The sequence below is a fragment of the Mytilus californianus genome, unplaced genomic scaffold (assembly GCF_021869535.1).
Source record: "Mytilus californianus isolate M0D057914Y unplaced genomic scaffold, xbMytCali1.0.p SCAF_2, whole genome shotgun sequence".
NCBI lineage: Eukaryota > Metazoa > Mollusca > Bivalvia > Mytilida > Mytilidae > Mytilus > Mytilus californianus.
This window is the reverse complement of record NW_026262668.1, coordinates 82835271-82846209: the sequence shown is the minus strand read 5'-3', so window position 1 is coordinate 82846209 and position 10939 is coordinate 82835271. Positions and strand designations below refer to the sequence as shown.

The 10939-nt window shown below is 32.0% G+C and overlaps 1 long non-coding RNA gene across 1 annotated transcript; it reads right to left on the bottom strand.

Annotated features, from left to right (window-relative positions):
- Nucleotides 1–4981: 4981 nt before the first annotated feature.
- On the bottom strand, nucleotides 4982–8556 carry LOC127728365 (uncharacterized). The gene is made up of 3 exons (XR_007994100.1): nucleotides 8511–8556; nucleotides 5995–6309; nucleotides 4982–5154 (listed from the first exon to the last, which is right to left on the bottom strand). It is a non-coding gene; the product is annotated as an uncharacterized LOC127728365 (long non-coding RNA).
- Between the last annotated feature and the right edge of the window lie 2383 nt (nucleotides 8557–10939).

Below are 10939 nucleotides of genomic sequence, written 5' to 3'. Positions count from 1 at the left end.
TGTTTAGACTATGTAATAGACAACTTTCACCCCAAAACACCACTACTGAAATATAACTTGGATGAAAGGTATTGATTTGGTTTGATTTTTTGTGTTTTTAACGCCATTTTTAAGCACCGCTTTTGGGCTATTTCGTGGCTGCCAGTTTTTATTGGTGGAGAATGGAAGCCGGAGTGCCCGGAGAAAACCACCGACCTTCGATAGAAAAACTGACAATCCTAGTCAATTAAGATTGGAGTCGAGTGCACTCGCACGAGCGGGGTTCTAACTCACAACCTCAGTGTTGACTGGCTAGTGATTAAAGTAGTAACTTCTTGTACCACTCGGGCACCGAGGCCCCTTGAAAGGAAATGACCTTTCAAAATTGAATTTAGTTTTCATGTCATAATCACTCCCTGATTTCAGGGATTATACTCATAAATCTGATAAACTGTTAATAAAGATATACCTAGCCTTTGTGTAATTTTGACAGTATAAAGCAAATGTTAAATTTAATATGGCAATACTTTAACATTTTAACTATGGAAAACATTCAAAGTCAATGAGCCATGACTGAAAGTGCAGAGCCAAGACACATAAAATTATTTTTTTTCAAAAACATTTTTTTGAATATTAGAAAAATTACATAAAATCTAAATAGAAATAATATGTCAGAAGGTGATAATAAAGTATTTTGATAAATAATAAGCATGATAACAAAGCGGAATGATATATTATAAATTATATGGATTGCTACTGACCCACTATGAATCCATTGAGAATTCATAAGGGGGGGGGATGAGGCCGAAAGGCCGAATCTCCTATGGATTTTATTAAGTCTCTGTTAATCCGTAGGGGGTCAGTAGTGAACCGTATAACAACTTTATCACACATTGGACTTTTCCTGCCAAGTTATGTATAAAAATAAGCGAGAATACAAATAGATTAATCGATGACATCACCATTAATAGTAGACGTGACATCATGATACCCATATGAAATCTACTAACCTCCTACGGATCCAGAGGTGTGATAATAATAAATATGTTGATTATATGTAGATGCCAAGCTATATAATTATACAGTGAATGGCAATTAACAATTCATCACGTACTATTTTTTGCTATAAAACTATTTTGAAAGCATTTCTGGTAGGATTTTAACAAACTAAGAATTCGAAGCGGCAGAAATGTTTAAATATTTTTTGTTTATTTGGTCATTATATTTGTCATCAGCATGATCAGTAGTTATTGATTTCTCGTGACATGAACACGTGTAATAATTTTAAACAATTGTATTTGGTTCAATGAAATATTAAGCAAATTTTCGCGCACCAAAAAAAATAAATGCTTGTGCTTATATCATCAGAAAACAAAATGGCTTCACAACAAAAAAATCACCTTGTGTTACATACTTATTTGTTAATATGAGTCATTCCTGTGTGATGTAGCGATTACTTAATCTGTAATCGTTTCTAAAAAAAAGGACAGGGTTTGTTCAGGTGCAAACCAAGTTTAGAGGACGACCATTTAATTTTCAGGGGGAAGGGGATTTTAAACATGATCAAATACACTGGCCCGGTAAGAGCAGGTTGGTCAGGGCTGAAGTTAAATAAAATTTCATAAGAAAGGATGAAAATGAATATAATGCAACACAAACAAACAGTTGTGTACATCAATGAAAATAAATAAAAAAATCCTCCTGCCCCTACCCCGAAATTTTACAATTTGACAACACTCATTGATATTGGAAATACACTAAAAATACCACAATTAATCTATTTACGACATGGAATGTTTACTAAAATTGCCGACAAATCAACACTGAAAGCGCGATATTTAAAATTTGTATACCCTTATCCTATACATTTTAATTATCATATGTCAATTTTAAATGCAATTCTAAATAGAATGGCTTTTTTAATCGTGTGTTAAGCGCTCATCAGTCATTCGTCAATGAATCATTCACCGTGCGTGTATCATGGGTTCATCATTCATCATTCGCCGTGCGTCTGTCGTGGGTTCATCATTCATCATCCACCGTGCGTGTATCGCGGGTTCAACATTCATTTTTCAATTTTCGTTAATCCTCCGTGTAACACTCATCGTGAGTGGATCGTGGATCGTTCATTCACCGTGCATTCACCGTGCGTGTATCGTCCATACGTGTATAGTGCATGTAGTCAATTTGAATTTTTGAAGGTCTGTAACAGTAACATTATTTCTTCTTTTTATTGAAAATCATTTTAAACTGTTGAATAGCAGTAGACATGCCGAATGAGAACAAAGAGCTTTAGTAAAGTAACAACAATATTATATAAATACAGCTGCTTCTTTTTGTAGATTTTTGTTAAATGAACAAATATGTCTCCTTTTTATTGAAACTAAAGAACCGTTATTGGAATTATTGGGATTTGTTTAACTTTTGGTGAATTGTATTGCGAAAAATTTAATACAATAAATTTAAGAGTGCCAATATTTCTATCTTATTGAAACAATGAAGTTCAATTTGAAATCGGTAGACTCTGAGACATGATATATTGTTAGTATAATAGTCCCAGGTAGACTTTATACCTGTATAATTTGTACAACAAGCAATTTCAATGTCATGAATAAAAGATGCAAAATGCTTTAGGTTCTTGTTATAAGAATCATTTGACGGTATTAAAATAATCCGAATATGTATGACATATTTACCACTGAACGTAAGATAAAATCTTTCAATCACCAATCTGAATATGGGTCCGTAAATAAAAATAAAAGTAAAATAACAAAAATACCGAACTCCTTGGAAAATTCAAATCGGAAAGTCCCTTAAAAATCACATCAAACGAATTGAAAGCAACTGTCATATTCCTGACTTGGCTTTTGTAGAAATTTGTGGTGGTTTCTGTTGAAATCATGCAAAACAATGCAATTTAGTATCGGGACAAATTTGTTCTCGATTTATTGGATTGACGCTTGTTCATTGTCGAAAAACGAATGCTGAACGTTTTGGTAGCTTCCTTATTACAATATTTGCCACATTTCTTGTGATTCATATATATTTAATAGTTTTTTTAAATATTTTATTCACTTAATATATAGACTATTGATTGACAATGGATACAGTAATTAGCCAATTTTCAAATCTCGTTAATCAAATTTGAATCCAAAGCAATTTTCTGGATTAGCCTCCATCAGGAACGCTCAAAGCCGAAAATATTTGAAAGCCAAGGATGCATAAGAACCGAAACAGTTTCAGAGCTATATAACCAAAAAGGATATAAAGGTAATAGCCAAATTAATCTAAGGTCAACCTTGCCAGAGGGAGTTAAAACCTTAGTTTCTTAATAACTTTGAAATTTAGAAACGGACAATTTAAGAAAGGTGTGTTATAAATCATGTCAGTATTGAAGTAATGACTACTGAACTAATGATACCTCACCAAGCGTCTACTGCTATTCAAATATCACCCGTCATGCAAATCGAGACTCGAATTGTCTCGAAAGGGAATAGAACACAGTCATTTTATTTACGGATCAACCGACTATTCTGGTATCTGAAGATTCAAGACTGCAAAAATACGTCTCTAGTGAGATACTATCTGTTACATGTAACATGAATTTGCTCTTCCTGCTACAGAAAAAAACAAAAGCCTCAACATTTCTGACAGACACATGCAAATGCATCTAATACTAAGCATTTTTATCCGGTGTTGTTGTCTTTAAAGCATCCAGCTTCACCCTGTATGTAACTTTGTTCTGTTAATTGAATAAAAACATAATTTACGACAATAACTTGCAGGCAAAACCTATTTTTTTATGAAGTAAATACATCATATAATGTAAGAAGACAATATCAAAAATGTTTTCTGTTAACAAATGAACCATTCAGAACTTTCATTTTCTGTACTATGTATTTTTATTAATTCTTCTACATGTATTTACATGCCTTTGAATAGAGGATAGATCCAACAATACGAAACAGCAGAAGAATGACACTAGCAGAAAAATCATACCCGCTCCTATAGATTGTGAGGATACTCTGTCATCAGGAGCACTTGTAAATGTGTTGAGATAAGATGAAATATTTTTTTTATCCACCTTAAGCAACTCCTCCATTTCCTTTAGTTTAGGTGATAGAATAACTCGAAGTTCATCCATTGTATAGTTGGTAACAGTTTGATTTCTCCAATATTCTAGTCGTGCCTTATATTCACAACTGCACACACATTGTTCTTCTGCTACAACATATACGAATATAGTACAATAGACAAATAAGTCACAATTTACACATGTATACAAAACGCTAAAAAAAAATTTGAAATAACGTACGAACTGTAGGTTTAACTGTACATGCATTACTTGTTTCGAATACACTTAGTATCCATTATTGTTATATTTAAAAGTAAGAATATATAAGAATCTCTTCTATTTACATTTTTGATTTTGCTGTTTGCAAAAAAAAAAGAATTTAACAATGGATTCAATGCAATTTCGAGACAGAACCTTGAGGCCAAAGTCTGTGTTATCAATTTCCATATTTTCTATAAGGACACCGCTCTTACGTCTAACGGTCCCAATAAAAGCCGTCATATACTGTTAGGATATAACTCAAATCAATGCTACGAATATTGGAAACACATGAGCAATTTACTTTAATGCAGTTAAGTTAATATGAATTAACTTTGAGGAGGTAAAGCTATTCGTTTATTTTTTGGTTAATCAAATGTACAAATTTAATACCAAATCAAATGCATACTTTTCACAGACTTTTATTTGTACAGACGGGAAAATTTGACTCAAAATTTCACTGACCCATGTTTTTTTTAACACAATGAAAATTAAAAGCAACGGATAAAATTTCTTTCCTCTCTTACCAACGATGTTTTCTGTTGACATTCCTGGTAATATTGAAGAGGCATGGTTCTCTGATAAAAGGGATTCAGTTGTTGCTTGTTTACTCGTGATGTCTTCATTGGTCGTTTCTGTGGTAATTGATAAAGCATCAGTCGTGATTCTTCTTGTTGTTGACATAATATCGGTTGTTGTCCTTTTAGATGTTGATGCATCTTTTGTTGTCGTTTTATCATTCGTAGAAATTATTTGCATTGAAGTTCTATCGTGTGTTGATAATGGTACAGTTGTGATTTTCAGGTTTACACTTGCTGTCTCTGTAAGACTAACTGTTGAGGCTTTAAAAGAAACGAGTAAGATATTCCATGTTCCAACAGGATTTATTAGTTATTGAATGTAACCTTAAATTGTTTAAAAAAAACTCATTTAAAAAAGTCAAACCTCGACGTAAAGAACGGTTTAAGTGCTATATAATTCACAACACAACACAATAAAATTGTCTATGATATCCCAGCTAACTTTTGCATGTCTCTATGGACAATCTTCCAGCAATTGAATGTTGTTTTGTCAAAAGAAACGTTACATGACGCAAAAACAATAAGAACAGCATACTTCTACAATAGGAAGATAACGGAATCATGTACAAAGGAATCATCTTATATCGTCCGTTCTTGCATCTTTCAATGTGCTCACTCAATGTTAGTTTAGAGTACTAAGCTTTTCCAACTTTTTTTAGTGTATTCATTCAACTTTGACATATTCGAGACGTTTTTTATTCGTGTTATTTTTTCTATTGGTGAAGATCGCAAATTAAATCGCTCGTTCGTGAAAACTATTTGGTGCACTGTACTTACCAGCTGTGTTGTATAACAAAATAAAAAAAACGACAATGGACCCAATTTTTCATTGATTCTGTAAAATTCTGATACCAGATATCAATACTTAATTGTTTATTTTTACTGGATAATTTCTCATGAAATGCTATTTTAATTTTATATCGTCAACTAACTTCCAATAAGTGAGCAACATATTTGAATGGCTGTGAAAAAGGTCAGCTTATCATTCCTTTTATATGTTTCTAGACAATAACACTCTAAATAAAAGGTTTCATTGCAAAAACAAACTCTTTGCAATTTTGAATGAGGAATTATCTTTTAAAGGGCGTTATTGTATCTTACCTTGAATTATCACAAGTTGAATATCTCCTCCGGTACGTCTACCATAGCTGTTTTCTGCTGAACATGCGTATATACCCTCGTCTGAGATTGCAAAATTATTGACCGTCAATGAAGGAATATGTACTGTAGACCCACTGTATTTAGATACGTTTGTGCCATCGGTTATGGTATATGAACCACCAGAGTTGTCTACGAATGTCCATTCAACTTTGGTTGCCAGACCATATGCGGTGTATGTACAGTCAATAGTGACACTTTCACCAGCTGGAACTTCGATATATGTATCTGCATTATGAACGCTTGGAGTTCCATATCCTAGGCAAATTAAAATAAAGTAGTTTGTCCAATATTCCTTGATTTTGTTTCTATTATAGGGATACAATCCGATAGATGACTATATCTTAATATAAAAGAGTGTAAAACACATGTTATTTACTTTAAAAAGATTTTATTTAACAATTTCTCAAACATCCATTAGTTAAAAAATGTTATTGCAGTTTGCGTCAAAGGACATCAATAATTTATGTAGTTTTACTTCCGATAACATTTGTTAATGGTTGGAAGTTTTCTTCTTCATTATTTATACAAATAATTAAAATTTGTGAAAATCTTTTTAAATGAAGTTTTTTATGAGCTGTTAGTATGTACGATTTGGTAATAATCTTAGAAATACGACATGAAACTGATACGAATTTAAAGTACAACATATAGTTGTGCAACTAACACGTTTATTAAAGATTGAAAGACATTTTTAAAACGTGTTATAAATATTCAAAGGATATTGGCTATTCCACTTTATAAAAAAATTCAAAAAATTAATAGGTTTATTAAGTGCTAATTTACTTTAGAATAAGAGAGACAGTTGTACTCTTAAGGTATTGTTTTGGATAAAAATACGAATGAATTTTCAAATCATCCTTTTTCTTTGCAGAAAAGAAATCTTCACTCAGTAACACGTGGTATTACTTTAAAGAAATCGGAGCAAGGGAACGTAACCTATAAAAATGGGCTCAAATCGCGGAAAAGAATATATTTAAAAAAAAGGCACTATTCTGATATTCTAAACAAAATTGATGCATACATGCATAAAGAAAAATATAAAATAGTACTGATTTGATGTGTAAATATTGTCACCATTCAATCTTTTTGTGATATTGAGTAAACGAAAGGGTTTTGTGTTTGAATCCACATATCAACAGATTGGAATTATAGTTCTAATTGAATAACATTTATATATTACATTGAATTCGAGGTATAATTACCATAAAGGAAAATTTGCATGCATTCAATTTAAAACATGTAAAAAAGGAATATTCAACCAATATTGATTAAAGTAACGCAGTTTTGTTCATACTATTTATACATGAAATTGTAACGAAGTTTAGTTTATTGCGTGTAAATGAATGAAAGCATACAGCATGGAAGACGCTGTAGAACGACGATATTAACGGTTTCCCCAGCTTTTCCATTAAAAAAGGTTCATTTTATCTTTAATCAATCTTTAATTTAATTTGACTCCTTCTCGTCATAATATATATATAAAAACAAGTGACAGCAAAACGGGGCTACCTTACATTTATTAGTATCATTAATTGTTAAAATGATCAAGGGCCATCACTTAGTCTACTGAACATAAAATGACATAATAAACTTAACCATACAATATATTTACATCTGAATACGATTGATGCTTAAACTGTCCTCAGTTTATCGCGCAGAAACGACACAAAGCACCCTTTCCTTAACCTATCAAAGACCATATTCATAACGCCCCCTCCCCCCTCCCCCCTTGTCCGACCGTACGTCAATCTGTTGTGTTGTCCCACATTTACCTCCAAACAATCAAACAATCAGGGAAGAAAAGAAAGAAGCAAACATACATCTTCATTCTTCTATCGATCGTTGTATTAGACTGTGAATTATTTAATAGCTAATCAAGAAAAGTAAAGATTGTTATAATTTTGCACTCTGGCATAGTCATAGAATAATGATAAACGTTGAATAACAAACAATCACAACGTTTCAATACGACATTCTGTTTGGAACAATGCATTACTATTTTTGTACATTCAGGAGGATAACATGATAATATATGAAAAAGAACCCGTTTCTGAACAAGACCGTCACGCTGGCCATGATTTTTAACGTGCTATGTCACAAAGTTTCAAAAAATTCACAGTACATGTCATCCTACGTATGCACATTATTCCAACTCGGCCCGACTTTTACTCTTTCCCATCGAATACCTAGCAAAGAAGCAAAAAATATTTTTTAAAGTCTTGACCCAATTAGAAATCAAACACACGATCTGCTGAAATGGAGGCAGGACCATTGATGTTTAAAAAATATTTGTATTCAAAACATATAATAAATGAACGTAATGTAAACCTATGAGAACCTACAATTTATTTCCTGTCTTTATGCTTTGATTCAGTAGCTAGATGTGTAAAAAACTCAAATGTTTGAACAGTAACAAATAAGAATACAAAGTTTTAACGATAAGCTTGTATTCTTACCTGGACAACTGTTTTGTTTGCTTGTACTTGATACAAAGTCACAGCCATCTGAAGAAACAATTATAGATAATTTCAGTAATGATAAAAAAAATACAATCGCTTTCAGCAGCTTTGGTAAAGTATACAATAGGATTTATTTCTTAGTATAATTCTAAACAGATATGAAATATTTCCTTTAATGTAAGTCTGTAATTAAGTGGTTGTTTTGTTGTTGTATATCATATATGTTTTCGTCTATTGTTTTGTATATAAATCCGGCCGTTAGTTTTCTTGTTTGAATTGTTTTAGATTTGTCATTTCGGCGCTTTTTATAACTTACTATGTGGTATGGGTTTTGCTCATTGTTGAAGGCCGTACGGTGACCTATAGTTGCTAACTTCTACGTCATTTGGTCTCTAGTGAAGAGTTGTCTCATACCACATCTTCTTATTTTTATTTAGAGTACAAAAAAATACACATTTTTGATTAACTAAGTTGTATTTCCGTACAAAGTATGTCTGATGTTTACATATATAGAAATATCAACATTGAAGCATATTGTAGCATAAGACAAATAATATTTGTAGTACACAAACATTTTGGTTTGTACTTTTAAATAAATGTTATGTTAAGGTCGGTAGGAAAATAATACTTTTCTACAAAACACATACATAATGTATACAACAATTCTAGATATGATGACCAAAACTGTTTTTTTCTAAGAGAAACCTCGACACCATTGCGAAGGGAAAACACCCTTTAATAAATAACTAAGAGCATCAAATTTAAAAATCAAATAGGCATAATTCAGCAGCCAACAAACCAACTATGCCAATGCAATAAACCTAATTTTTTGTAAAACATTTTATTGCTTTAAAACTGTGAATTGTATTTACAAATGGTCAGTAAATCAATTCAATACAAAGATATCAACTTCTGAGTGAATAGGTTCCGAGGGACAAAACGCCACCATCAGTATAGTGGTAATTATATATTAGAAAAAATAAGCAATTATGCCGACTATCCATCAAAATTGAGAAATCGCAGGAGGAAAGGAAATAGTATTGTCATCATCGTGACTCAATTGACATAATACGAAAGAATAAAAAAAACAGACCGTCCACAAAACATAAAACGGACACTAGCGTTTGACCGCAACTTTCCAAACAACAAACCTGTGGAGAACTCCCTCAATGACATCCTAATAGTAAACACTTCTAGTTCTACATCATCATATTTAACATAAATCAAGGAAGAGACATTGACTCAATATGCAGAATGATGTTTCTGGAATGAGGTTGCATAAAAGAGGAAAGTTAATAAAAGAAAATAAATATTCTTTATTTTGTCGTAAAGTCAATGTCCACCTATTGGATTAGGCCACAGTCTGAAGGAAAATATAAATGTGTCTATGTGAAGACTGTTTGTTGACCTCTGGAAGATTTTTTGTAATTCGTGTCGTTGGGTTGTTGTATCATTCATCTTTTTTTTTTTAATTTCCTTTATTCATATAGCTCTGTAAACTTCCCAGCAAAGCGTGAAATGTATTATAAGGAAAGGTGCATGGTGCAATACGGAACGATTTGTGAGGTTTAAACCTTCCTAATACATTTTGTTGTATTTAACTTTTTAATCGTAATGTTTCTTTGTAAATCGAATTTGTACAAAAGCATAATAGGTTATTTGGAATTCGGCAATATCGTGGCTCATTCAATGATGTTTAGGGAAATGGTTTTTGGGGAATGGTGAATATCAGAAGTTCACACGGATCTGTCAATGTTATATTCAATCATCATTTTTAGTTAGATGAGATAGATATTTAATCTCATAGGAAAGGATATCTTCATGCTGAAGGTGCAGTTAACAAATAGTCCGTTTTCATTCATTTCGCTTGAGGAGCATGTGTGTGCCTCATACGGACAAAAGCACAGTTAGTTGGGAGAAGAGCGTACATGTTTCCGAGAAGAATGCTAATGATGTGTTCATCATTCATAACACAGATGATTTCAATAAAAAAATAATTTGATCACGGAAAACTATCAGAAAACGTGTTGTTAAGAACATAAAAATAAGGAGAGGCAAAATCTTTGCCCATGCTAAAGCTATTCAAAGAAAAAAGATGGGAACACTAATAGGACACCAGTTTTCAACAAGGAACAAACCCCATACCATATAGACAGCTACAAAATACATGACAAAATATGAGTCTGTAACATAATATTTGTAATTACGTTGATTGTATACATGTATGTATCTTTCAGTGATAGAAATTTGAATTGATATATTTTATCAGTCTTTTAGATTAGAATAAGGAAATAGTAAAAAAAAGGTTAAGAAGTATTTATATAATTGCACGGGGAAAAAGTACTACATGTAAAACAGATTGCCTTATCAGTGAATTAGGAAAAGGATGAAAAAAAAAAACAAAAAAAGAAGAAGAATTTCATCTA